At 41.4% G+C, this 14,169-nt stretch overlaps 1 pseudogene; it reads right to left on the bottom strand.

The window, feature by feature from the left end:
* Window positions 1-2,941: 2,941 nt before the first annotated feature.
* On the bottom strand, window positions 2,942-7,268 carry LOC133754382 (E3 ubiquitin-protein ligase TRIM13-like; annotated as a pseudogene).
* Between the last annotated feature and the right edge of the window lie 6,901 nt (window positions 7,269-14,169).

Raw genomic sequence — 14,169 nt, 5'->3', positions numbered from 1 at the left:
AGAATTTTAACTTTTAAAAATATGCATTATGATGTATATGGTAATTCACTTTATTAAACCATTTTACAATGTGTATAAATTTCAAAACAATATGTACAATGGCCATTCAAGGAATTCATGTAAAATGCATTGAGAGATTATTTTGATTCAAAAACACTTATATCCATATAGGGGTTTTTTTGTTTGTTTTGTTTTGTTTTGTTTTGTTTTGTTTTTTGACAGGCAGAGTGGATAGTGAGACAGAGAGACAGAAAGGTCTTCCTTTTTGCCGTTGGTTCACCCTCCAATTGCCGCTGCGGCTGGCTCATCACGCTGATCCAAAGATAGGAGCCAGGTGCTTCTTCTGGTCTCTCATGCGGGTACAGGGCCCAAGCACTTGGGCCATCCTCCACTGCCTTCCTGGGCCATAGCAGAGAGCTGGCCTGGAAGAGGGGCAACCGGGATAGAATCTGGCGCCCCAACCGGGACTAGAACCTGGTGTTCCGGTGCCGCAAGGGGGAGGATTAGCCTGTTAAGCCACAGCACTGGCCCATATAGATTTTTATAATAGATATTTTCAATGAGTTTTTAAAAATCACCCAGATTCATGAATTTCAAATTTTAATGCACCAAAATGAACTTACCTTTGAATCCCATTCCCATCTTATTTTTTAAAATACACATTGTTGGGATCAACACTGTGGCTGACTTGGCTAATCCTCTCCCTGCAGTGCCAGCATCCCATATGGGCACTGGGTTCTAGTCTTGGTTGCTCCTCTTCCAGTCCAGCTCTCTGCTGTGGCCCAGGAGGGCAGTGGAGGATGGTCCAAGTGCTTGGGCTCCTGCACCTGCATGGGAGACTGGGAAGAGCACCTGGCTCCTGGCTTCAGGCTGATGCAGTGCCAGCCATAGCGGCCATTTAGGGAGTGAACCAACAGAAGGAAGAACTTTTTCTCTGTCTCTCTCTCACTGTCTATAACTCTACCTGTCAAATAAAAATAAAACACATTGTTCATAATAAATGAATGTATGATGTATATATTTTATTTTTAATTGAAATCTATTTTTTCCAATAAATAAATAAGAAACATAAATGAGACTCTATTAGTGAATTTTTTTTTTGACAGGCAGAGTGGATAGTGAGAGAGAGAGAGACAGAGAGAAAGGTCGTCCTTTTTGCCATTGGTTCACCCTCTAATGGCCGCTGCAGCTGGTGCATCATGCTGATCCAAAACCAGGAGCCAGGTGCTTCTCCTGGTCTCCCATGTGGGTGCAGGGCCCAAGCACTTGGGCCATCCTCCACTGCCTTCCCGGGCCATAGCAGAGAGCTGGCCTGGAAGAGGGGCAACCGGGATAGAATCCAGCGCCCCAACCGGGACTAGAACTGTACTGGTGCTGCAAGGCACAGGACTATCCTGTTAAGCCACGGCACTGGCCTTTTTTTTTTTTTAATCTATTAGTGAATTTTAAGGATGGAGATCTTTCTTTGTCTCTGGTGATTTTAAGAGATCACTTCTCTTGTTGACAGTGGACTGTAGGATCCAATGTGTAGACTAATCCTGTTGGGTGCTCCAACAATGACTTATATATTCTTTTCTGATAGAGATTTGAATTTCCCCCCTATTGTTTTCTGGCTTATTTGTTGATGGGTTACTATTTTAAGAAACACTGAGAGGAACATTATGTGCCCATTATGTCTTTGTGGTCTATTCCTTTTATTTCCTTAGAGTAAATTTCTAAAAATGAAATTATTGGGTAAAAATACATAATCATTCTATTCTTTCATCAGACAAGATACTCTATTCTTGGGAGTCATGGTACTTGGGCTGTGACCACTTGAGAAAAGTGAAATAGAAGTTCTTGTTATGGAAGTATTGATCCTGCCTTATTGTTTTTTGATTAGGAACCATAGTTTGGGAATTATTAATACATCCAGCTGATGAGGAAAACTTTTCCCTTCAGTAGAATGTTACTACAACAATGTAAAAGTCAAGGTAGGATTATAAAAAAAGGAAAATTAAATGAAATGTTAAAAAAGATAAAGAAGACATTTTACAAAGGTATAACAACTATGGACTAAAAGAGTGTCCTAAAATACCTTCATGCAGTTCAGCAACTAAGTCATTTCTGGAATGAACAATGTGGATAATTAGGTTAGGATAGTGCTTCTGTTAGGACTCAAGTCAAAGTCACAAGGTATATAGTAGCAATTTACACATTTTATGAGGAAAGATCGACTCTGAAACAGGGACTGTTTAAAAATCACATACTGAGATTTAGCCAACATATTCAAGATGGTCAGATTTGGATAGAATGAAAACTTCAGTGGAAACAAAACTGAAAGTCATAATCCTGGGGATGCCACTTAGTTTTACCAATGTAAAGAGAAGAATCATTATTTCAAGGTACAACACACATTGATAGGCTAAAATGAGAAACTATAAGCAATTCACATACCAAAATGTTCCATATTGAATCACAAAAAAGGGATTTTTGGATTAATCCAACTTGTAATGTCTCATAGAATTTAGGAAGTCGTTCTGGTTCTGTGGACTCTTCAATTGCTCTTCACACAGAATAATTTCTTCTTCTTAGAAATAATGTCTTCTGAATGGCTCTGTAGGCAGCATGAAAGGGTAGGAAATGGCTTTTCAGAGTGGCTGGGCAAACATGCTTCCAAAATGATTCATTGTATCATTTTATAATATCTCCAGATTTACACATGGAACTTCAAGATTTCAATTTTTTAGTCTATGGACTTCTAAGGCATCAATGATATTTTTTCTAAGTTTAAGTGCAAAGGTCTCTAGTTCTAGTGTTTCACATCTTCAATTTCATATATCACTTAGTCAAAAATCTTGTCTTTCCAAATAAAGTAACAACTCATCCATCAAAATGTACCTGTGCATTAAATCTGATTTATCTAACCTGATATCTGTGGCATTGATGTCATGAACTGCCGTTACAGATCGATCTTTCTCCAGGAGTTCAGTAAGCCATTGTACTTGTTCTGGCTGTCAAGATTGCCATAGAGGCCTTCTGTGTTAGTGTGGATAAGGATTGCTGAGATCACACCTAATAAGGTGCACACACCCAAAGAACATGGGCTGACAGAGTGAATTGCCTGCATATTCATCAAATAAAGATCACTTTAGGGATGCAGTGGGACTGAAGAAAATGAGAAAGTCAAGCAGAAGGACTACTGCAAATAACTGATAAAAGTGCCAGGGAATCTTGCTAATGAATGTGACAGTGCCCTGAGGCAACGAAAGTATCCACATCTACTAATTTGATGTTCTCACACTAACTGGTTAATGTTCTTCATCAAAGGGCTTCTGCCTCTTCTCTTAAGAGGCAGGTAAAGGGATTTCCTTGATGACTTTGATTTTCTCCCAGAACTCCTACATCTGTTGCAGAAATATCATGGGTTCTGACAAGTCTTTGAAAGCCTCAGCAATGTTAAAGGCCAATCACTGTTCCTGTAAGGTGGTGTTGAGTTGGTTAGCCTCTGGGTCATAAGCTTGCAGAACTGCAAATTTCATGATCTCAAAGTCAGATAGGATTTCAGTATCCTTTTGATCCAATGTGTGTTTCAACTTCTCAAAAAATTTCTTAATTTCATCTTTTTTTTTCCTTAATTTCATGCTAACCTTTAGTCAGTAACTGTGAGTATTTTCTCTATCTAGTTTCCAAGGTATCCAAGTGAGAAAGAGCATCTCCCCTACACATTGTCTCAAAGCTCTGGAAGAGGAAATCAAAGGCATTCCTTTCCTGAACATAGGCATCTTCAATAAATCAGAAGACATACTTGGTGTGGTCACCAGGAATAGCACAGATCCCACAAATCAGCTGCATATCAGTCAGGCAGAAAACAATGAGGGACTGACCCAAGAGTTCTTTGTACACTGGCATCTTGGGAGAAATCTTGATCTTGTTATACTTTTCCACAATACCCATCAGGGAATCATTAACCTGAAGCCTGCTAACTCCAGTAGCTGACATTTTCTTATGGTAGGAGGGACACTTGAATGATGATAGTCTCCACAATAAATTCTGCACAGTCCCCTCTATGAGACCTTTCAGGCACTTTTTGCAGAAGTTATGTGAGCAAGGCAAAACTTGAGAATCATCAGATTGCAACAAATTGGGCACATGAGATCTTCAAGCACTGCATCACATTCAGGGAGTCTTCTGTAAGTCAGAGGGCACCAAAGACAATGGTGTTTCTAGGGAAGAAATGCTAGCTTCTGGTTGAGTTAGAAGTACGAGCAGTTAGCAGCTCCATCCAGCTCTACCAGAGGAGTGCCTCTGGCATCATGAGGGATATGCCACACCCCCTCCAGCCATGGGGACCAAGTGATATGTGCCAGTATTGGCTGCAAGATGGCCCCACATTACTTCTTTATCATTTTTCAAGAGGGAACATTCCTCAGTCATTAGATGAGTCAGTGTTGTAAGAAACGAACATGTTTTAAATTGGTTGGCTAAATGAAGATGTTTTCCCTGTTTCTTCCAGTATGACATATCCTACAGATACTAAACACTAGAGTCTTTTAGACAAAACAAAATGTAATTAAAATGTCAGTAGTTACAAGATCTATTTTTTGATTTACATCCTTATTTCACTGTTTGTCAAACATTTTTCAAGCTCATTTTCTCCAAACCCTTGTATAAAATAAAACCCTATGTCCAATTCTCATTGATCATGCAGATAATATCAACTGATTCAAACAAAGAGAGCTCTCAGAACCGTAGTAGCTTAACCTCACCACACCTGCACTGCATGCAGTTCTTGAGGAACTATCAAAGTCTTCAAACATCATTGCTTGGAAACTAGTGGTTTAGATGAAATGTTTTAATCTATGTTTACTTTGCATAGTGTGATTGGTCTTTCATTACTGATATGCCCATGTAGGAGCCATGAAGTTCAAGTTCTTGAATGATTTTCTTTGATAAAGAACATTAGAAAGTAGAAAATGTTAATGAAAAATTTTTTTCTAATCTGATCTGTCTCTCTAATGGCTCAAATATTTTCAGCAGTGGGACAGTATTTTAAAATAAGAAGCTTAATTGAAAATACTAACATGTAAAACATATTAATCCATTTTACATATAAAATCATAATTTAAAATGTTAATATTCACGAGTGACCCAACCACTAATTAAGTGCAATGTAAGACATTTGCAGGTTTAAAATTACCAAACATTATATTTGCATTAGATATTATGGTAAGTAGTAAAGTTACATAGTGGTGAACAAAATTAACATAACCCCACCAATGTCAATCTGATAGTCCAAAAGAGAAAAACTTAAATAACCAAAGAAAAACCTATAAATCTTATGAAAAGTCAATATGTTAGACTCAACATTAAATTTATTTCTACATTTTAATGATCTAACATTAAAAATCCAAGTATAAATAAATAAGTAAAAATTATTTCTTAAAAGTCAGTCCCTGGTATTCTCTAAGACCATTTTTCATTTAAACAAATATGACAAAAGAAGTGCTATTCTTGAATTTATATTAAATTCATTTACCTTAACAACAGACATTAATATGATAGTCAATGTGTTAAAAGCATTTCAAATACGTTCATTAGTTTCAAAAATAATTTCATAGAAAATGTCAGCAAATATTTTGGACACTTTTGAAAAAATGAAAGTAAATGCCCCTAAGCAAATTTTTCAAGATTATTTATTTATTTATTTATTTGACAGGTAGAGTTACAGACAGGGAGAGAGAGAGACAGAGAGAAAGGTCTTCCTTCCGAGAGTTCACTCACCAAATGGCCTCTATGGCCAGATCTACGCCAATCTGAAGCCAGGAGCTAGGTCCTTCTTCCTAGTTTCATGTGGGTGCAGGGACCCAAGCACTTAGGCCATCCTCCACTGTCTTCCTGGGCCACAGCAGAGAGCTGGACTGGAAGAGGAGCAACCAAGACTAGAAGTTGGTCCCCATATGGGGTGCTGGAGTTGCAGGCGGAGGATTAACCTAGTGTGCCACCAGGCCGCCTCACCTCTAAACAATTTAAAATATTGTCAATATAGTGTAAGCTTTTCTCTTATAGAGGTACAGGGGAAACATTTTATTACATCCTGAAGTGACAGGTAATCTCTTAGTGTTAAACTCTAACAGTAAAAATGATGCTTGTGTTCACATATATGCACTATTGTACATATAAATGCCATGTCTTTCTTCCAAAAATATGCATACTATACATAAGTAAATAAAAATAAATGTTATAAATATTAATTACTTATGCATTCATTTTTAAAAGTTTTTGTATAATTGGTGACTCTCAATTTTCTTTTATTTTAAAGATTTATTTCTTTATTTGAAAGAGTTACTCAGAGAGAGATGAAGAGGCAGAGAGAGAGAGGTCTTCCATCTACTGGTTCACTCCCCAATTGGCCACAATGGCCAGAACTACACTTATCTGAAACCAGGAGCCAGAAGCTTCTTTCAGGTCTCCCACATGGGCACAGGGGCCCAAAAACTTGGGCCACCCTCTACTGCTTTCCCAGGCCATAGCAGAGAGCTGGATTGGAAATGAAGCAGCCAGGACTCAAACCAGTGCCCATATGGGATGCCAGCACTGCAGACAGCAGCTTTACCCACTACATCACACACTGGCCCCACATATACATCATTTCTATAAAGCTTTTTTTTTAATCCAAGAAAACAAATATTTTGTCCTTTGTATTAACATGTGGTACTTGTAAAACTTTTGGAGTATAATCCAATATTTCAAAACATGTATAAGTAGATCAATCAAGTAATTAGTGTTTCCATTTCCTTACAGTTTTTTCTAAGCTCATCAGCTCCTCCCCTCCAATTGTTCATATAGTATACAATGCATTATTGTGACCTATAGTTACTTTGCTGTACTGGGAAAGCTAAGAACTGATTATTCCTATATAACTAGATCTTCATAACTATTACCTGATGTCATCTGTCCCTCTTCCATCATCTTTATTTTAATTAAAATTATTTTAGAATAAAAATATTTTAATTTAAAAATTGGTTATCTTCTGTATTGACTCCAATTCTAACTTTCTCACAAGCATACTAGTATCTTAAAGCTGAATATCATATGGTTATTTTGTATATGAAAAACATAAAAATACCATTGGTACTCCAAGATGTGCAATAAGTATTGTCATTCTGACTGTACTTTTAAATATAAAAGACATGTAAACATGTAATTTCTATTTTCTACTGTGAGGCACACAAGTGTGACTTCCTCACACCCTATTCAACTTCCTTTAAACATTCCATCATTTCCATTCCAGTCTAGAGTAAACTAGCCATCAGGATAAAGTCATTCTTACAAACCATGTCCTTTTTTTTATTTAAAAAAAAAAAAAGCTCTTTCCTTCTAACCTTCATTACCAAGAACACTCTTTCCTTCTTAACCTTTTTTATCAAGCACACATTTCTATACTTGTCATGTTTTCCATAGAGCCTGGTTGGCTCTTTCTACCTTACTGGAAGACTGAGGTCTCCATGCAGAGTGAAGGGCTGGGTTATTCCTAGGGCCTTACAAATCCCTTGTGTAGTCTGGGAGATGAAGGAAGACCCATTGTCACTTTGTAAAGATTTTGGGAGACCAAAGCATGGAAAAACTTCCATCAGGAGAGTTTTGGTCATTTCCTGAGCTCTTTTAGTTCTGGTTGGGAAGGCTTCTACCCATCCAGTAAAGGTGTCTATAAGTACAAGCAGATACCTATAGCCTTGACAGAGTAGCATCTGTGTAAAATCTATTTGCCAGTCTTCCCCGGGGTAAGTTCCCTTTTGCTGTATAGGCCCCTGGGAGTTATTTTCTCATGTCCTTACCTAGTTCTAGAGCTCTGGTTAAGTGACCAGTTCTGCTAACTGAGCAAAAGTTCTTGTGGGCAGAGCATGCTTCAATAATGTGCCATGCCGTAACTGTCCTGCGAAGCAGGTCCCATTTGACAAATTTGCTTCTGTCTGTGAACCAAACCTCATCTGTGTTAGTCAGGGGGCTGTCTTTTAGGTCCCTTCTGCTGGCATAGATTTAAGTCTATAGCCTCAGTACAGGAGTGGAGGGGACCACTTTCCCCTGGAACTGGCATTAAAGTAGCTGGGTTTAGAGTAGAGCAATGCCTTATTTTTACCTAAGGGTTTTCAAGAAGGAAGACCTGATGCATTAGTATCCTACTATCTGTGAGCCAGTGAAAGCCCTTTTGCTCTAACAGAGAATTTATTTGATGTGAAGTATAAAGGGTGATATCTTGCCCCAGTGTAATTCTAGATACCTCCTCTGTCAGCAAGGCAGCTGCTGCTATCATCCTTAGGCAGTGGAGGCCATCCTTGGGCAACCATGTCTAACGTTTTAGAAAAGTAGCCCACAGGTTGCTTAACAGGTCCCAGATCCTGAGTTAACCTTCCTAAGGTGACTCCCTGCCTCCCAGTGAAGTACAGCTGGGAGGGTCTCTCTGGGTTTGGCAGTCCTAGCACAGGGGCTTTAGTTATAGCATCCTTTAGCTGAGCAAAGGCTGTGGTTGCTCTTTCCCAAAAACGGAAGGGGGCTCTACTTTGGCTGCCTATCGAGAGCCTGGTTTAGGAACTGTGCCATTTCCCTGTGTCTAGGAACCTGTAACCTGATAGAGAAAAGCTGGGACTGCCTGAAGTTTGCAGAAGTAGGAATTTGCTGCATGGCCCAATGGACTAGCTATGCTTTGTTTTCCTCTGGATGCCCAGTAGCTAGTTTTAATAGGAAGGTAAGCCAAGGTACAAGACTAGAGTCTCAGGCTGGGAAAGGAGACAGAGTAACAAATCATTCACATTTAACCATTTACATTATGGATCATTGTGCACCGCCCTCAAGAGATAGGCCCTTTAAGTCCTCAGTGAGGACCTGTCCAAATAGGTGCAGGACTATCTGAGTTAGCTGTTACTGAAAGCCCTGTTTTTAGGAACTGGCAGGGAGGGCTTTCTAAGCTTAATACTATTGGATAGACTTTTAAGGCCTGGCTGGGTGTGTGAGGCCCAGACTTATCCATGGGGTGCTGGAAGAGAATTGCAAGAGATGCAAATCTCCTTTAAGGGAGGCACCCTGTTGACTTGCATTACATGGCTGGACTAGGAGGAGAGCTGAATAGGAGGCTGATAGAAATAGGCAACTTGAGTTTCACTGACCCTAGGCCATCCCCTCAATAGCAGTAGCTGGAACTGGAAGCTGGGCAAAGGCTGGGCAGAGCTAAAGGCTTTTTAGCTCAGGGCCACAGGGTCTGTGGTTCTGAACCAGGAGTCCTTCGACACCCAGGGCAGTTCCATGTCCAGTGGCCATGCTCTTGGCAGAGCTGACAGAAGGCAGTTTCTGTCATGACAGCTGCTTGCCCAATGCCCTGGCTCCTCATATTGGAAACAGGTGCTGTTTGGGGTGCACTGGCCTTGCTGGGTCTCCTTGATGGCAGATCACCATGTAAAGCAGCCATTGATCGGCCTGTTGCCTATCCTTATATCACTCCTGCTGCTAGCTTGCTCCTCGTTCTCCTGGTCTCTAAAAAAGCAGACCATGGATGCAGCCTCTATGATGTCAGTCAAGGGGGTGCTCAACACAATCCTGATTTTTGGAGATTTTTTTAAGATCAGGGTGAGCTAGAAAAACTATGGTCATGGGCAAACTCTGACACTTAGTATTTTCCTGCGAGTTAAGACCGTGCCCATGAGGAGAACTATGACCTTTTAGGTAAGATCAACTGTGGTGACCTGCTTGCATACTTTGAGACCATCAGTGCAATTTCCTACCCATCCCTTAGTTTGGTTTAAAAGGGGAGTTCTGCCCATTTACCGTGTACACTGAAAAATCGATCTAGCTGTCACATTATTTCATAGTTTAGCCTCTTATTCTGGCTATGCTGTTTGGTCCTCCATATTGTGGCCAGGCATTATTACAGAAAAGGTCAGTCATCCCTTACATAAGGTCTGGGGATCAAACCGTACATCACAGTGGAGAGTCCTGCAGAACAGTAGTAACTTCCCTTCTAGAAGAGAAAAGAGGAGAAGTGAGGCAGCGAGTCAGGTCTCTCTGGTTGGTTAACCTGACTTTCTGGGCTTTCAGATTTAACTGGCGGTTTAACCAGTGCTTACTGCATAGCCTGACTTATAGGAGAAATTGTGGCAGAGGTGTCTGCCATCCTTTGGCTTCCAGATATTTACCGTGCAGCCAGTGGGTTATGGGCCTGGGTTTCCGGGTTTAACTAGTCTTACCGTGTAACCCCTAAGTAAGTTTTTGGGCTTCCGGGCTTTCACCGTGTAGCCTGTGGACACTAGAGTTTTCTTGGGCTCCTGGAACCTGGTTCTCTAGCACCTGCCGCATAACCATCTCCCATCGTCTTCAAGTCTCTTTTGGAACACTTTTTCCCTTTTGGCTAGACCTTTCATTTGATCCACATTTGAACTAGCAATACATTTGAACTAGCAATGCCTGGTTGTTCAGCGTTAGCTGGACGGAGACTTCGTCAGTCCCTCTTTAAAGGATCTGGCTTCTGAGCCAGAGACTGGAGCAGCTAGAAAGAAACGCATTTATAGCTGAAGTTTAGCATCATTTTATATCTTGGCACCACTTTTAATTTAAACAGCCAATTGGTTATTATCTCTTCAAGATGAGAGATATCTCTTTTGACATCTCCAGGGGCCCTCTGGGGATGTCAAAATCTGGATAATTTAGAACTTTGATTTTTAGAAAGTCTGTTAAAGGTGTCAAGAGAACTTAGAGTATCTGGTCAAAATAGAATTCCTTAACATCCTGAAATGATAGCCATTCATTAGTCAGGGTGATTTTTACACTTTTAAACCAGATCTGATCATAATACTTAACAATGCTTTTCATCAATCTGAACTTAACAGAGACAGTAGAGTACACAATAGATTACTTTGGCAGAACATGAATTTTATGTCTCTTGTTGAATAAACCAGAAATAAAAACCTTGAACATAAGGGTTCACATAATTTAGAACTATTTAACAGAGTCAAAAAGAGCTTACAGGACCTAACTCTAGAAATGGCAGAGCAACCGATTAAGCAGACACTGTTAAAATAGACATTACAGTTTTTGCAAAAACAGATTCCAAGATTTACGACTTAGACCATTTTTAGATATTTACTAACATTAGTGCACATTTTTTTAAAAACCTCATTGTTGTAACAGAAGATCAGACTTCAACTTTAGGTCAATGTAATTTTGGCATTAGCACTCAACTTAAAGAAAACTCTGTAAACAATTTTAAAGTTGTAAACCTTTTAAAACTTTTCATGACTTGCTCACACCTTCTGAAACTTTACACCTGTAGTTACTTTTACATAGTCTTGAATTGTTATGTATGGACAATCTATGAGAATACATGCTAACAAACTCAGTCTCTCTTATCGAATTTAAGATGTGAAAAGTACAATACATTTTCCCACATTTTGCTTAGCATTGATGCCTAGATGGCTTAAGACACTGAGTTATTACTGAATACCACACCATTATCTGAATTAAAAGTCAAAATTACATTTCCATGCTTTTAAGTAACATAAGAATAACTCCTCCTGGACAGCAAACATGGACACAACTTTGAAAAGATCTTCATCGTTAAGAGAAACATGTTTAAAGCATATCAAAGACATGTAAAACCGAGCAAGTGAGCTACCAAGCAAACCAAAGGGCTTTGGCATTAACTTAATTTTCTGAACCAATGTTAACAACATAAAGGCTTGTATACACACAAATTTACTCTTATTTTTATAAGACCACTTTAGCTGGAAAGCAAAAACATGAATACAGCATAGGTCTGACACCATTTACAACATTTTAATACATTTCACATAATCTGAATTGACTCAAGCAGCTGTTACTTTAACAAATTTTAGAGTCTCATCCTTTGAGAGTTCCAGGGATCCGACTGGAAGCCCAAAGTTGGAAGACTCGGTTTAGAATTTAAGCTGTCAGAGTCAAGCGGTTTAACCAACAATTAGTACACTTCTGATCAGTTGGGTAATCACTCAAACACTGAAAACAGATAAACAACATAGACAACTTCGCGTTGCAGTTTTCCCAATCAAGACTCATAATGGCAATAGAAAAACGCGAAACCTTCAAGGCACATGAAGGAACACTCTCATCAGGTAAGTCAGGGACAGCAGCACAGAAAAGAACTAGACATCAGCATATGAACCATTGCTTAGGCTTCCATTAACTGCAAAGAGAAAAACCCATCAGGTTGGAAAGGGTTAATGGATTAAGGTTCTGGCTCCCTTAGGTAAGGCCAGCAGTAGTATTGAATTGGAAATTCCTCCAGGAGAGGAAAAAAAAGCAGCCCTGGGGGGTCGCTTTCCATAGGGATATCTGGCTATGCCTGCCTGGGTGCAGCAGGCCACGTGGACTGGAATAGAGTGCAGTGAAAGGCTGTGGTCCCCCATTTACAGGGAAGACTGCGCACACCGGGGCCTGGCAGGACTGGCCGTGGGGTTGGGTAGGTGCGCCATTTCACCAAGAGTGCTGGGAACCTCCTATAATTCAGCCAAAGCCAGATCAATCAGGACTACTGCAAACACTCAGTCAATTAAAACAGATAGTTAACTTTAGCTCCTTTCCAGATTCAGTCCTCAGACAATCAAAGCTTAGCAACAGTAATAGCTCACAAAAACTTCAAGATGCACCAAAGCTACCATAAGCTGAAAAGACGGACAGCCTTCTACCAGGTTGGAAAGGGTTAACTGGTAACAGCTTATCCCTAGGTGGAATTCCCTCTTACTCTCTCCTGGCCAGCGGTATAGGAATGGAGATGAAGAGAGCAAAGAGTGGGGGAGGGAGCCCCGGGAGAAGGGCGCAAAGTGACAGAGGACAAGATGTGAGCGACTGCCCTCACCTTTCCCTATGAATCTCAGCTGGAGGAGAGCACAGGGAAAGGCCCTGGTGTCTGGGGGCTGAGCGGGGTTCGAAATCTCCTATCGCTCAAGAGTGCCCACTACCTAGTTGTCTGAGTTTACCTGGAGGGCCAATATTAGCCTCGACCGAAGCTAAGCCCTGCTCGCGTAGCAGTAGGCAGCGTGACCAGGCGTCCCTCCAAGAGAGAAACCTGGTTCTCAGGTCGCGGTCCGGCCGCCGGGAAGCCAAAGCGAGCTCAGGGGGTCTCCAGGCTCTCAGGCAACTGCCCTTCCTAATCGCCCTCCCGTTCCTTACAATCCCTCTGGAGTTTCGGCCGTAGCTATGCCGTGGCCGGGGGGACTCCGCGTTCTCGGAGAGCTGTGGGGTGCCGGACACTCAACAGTCACTTCCACAGATCCGGTCCCACTTGAGGGAAGGAATACTGACCTCCTATGTCTTCTCAAAATTGCAGGGTTCTTGTCTTCGCGCAAGAAAGAATTCAGGCGTGAGACAGAGAGCAGCGGAAGGCAAAACAGCAAGGTTTATTAGGAAGGAACATCTGTAAGGATGGATGGGCACCTCTCCAGACAGAGCCTGAGAGACTTGGGGGGAGGAAGGAGGGAGGTCCGAGCGGAGAGGCCACACCCGACCAGGCCAGGCGGGCGGCCCAGCAAAGACGCAGAGAGCTGAGCACGCAGTCCAGCCGAGGCTCAAAGGTATAGTTAGTCCTTGTCCCATGTTAACGACAAAAGGCAAGTAAACTATAACACAGAAAACAATCACAAGACACACAAAGACACTGCACGCAACAACCGAACGGGACAAAACTGAAACAAAAACTCCAGATGGGGTCGAGTGCCCTATCAGCCTTTCCTGGGGAAGGAGGGAGACAAAGTCCTTCCCTTCCTCCCAGTGCACCGCTGGGGCATCCCCCAGGGCTTGAGCCAGGGGTCCTGGACACGTCTGTCCCTTCCTACTACTGGCTCTTCACTTTTTCGGCGCCTAGCGCCCGGACACCCTATCGCCCGTACAGACAGACAATGGAACACACAAAATATATAAAACAGAGAGGACTTCCCTCCGATTGAGAGATGGAGGGTGGATCTGGGGTCTGAATCCTGGACGAGCCCCCATGAATGTAGGACAGCCGAAAAAGGTGTCCCACAGAACGGACCCCAGAAACACGGACTCCACTCCAACCGATGCAATAGCAAGAGGAAGTTTATTTCATTTGCAAATGGACCGTCTCAGTAGCACCCTCTAGTGTGGTACGAAGAGAACGGCCCCGAACATCAGCTTTACAGAGTATTT

The sequence above is a fragment of the Lepus europaeus genome, unplaced genomic scaffold (genome assembly GCF_033115175.1).
Source record: "Lepus europaeus isolate LE1 unplaced genomic scaffold, mLepTim1.pri SCAFFOLD_104, whole genome shotgun sequence".
Taxonomy (NCBI): Eukaryota; Metazoa; Chordata; class Mammalia; order Lagomorpha; family Leporidae; genus Lepus; species Lepus europaeus.
The sequence above is the reverse complement of the archived record's forward strand: the minus strand, read 5'-3'. Positions and strand labels throughout refer to the sequence as shown.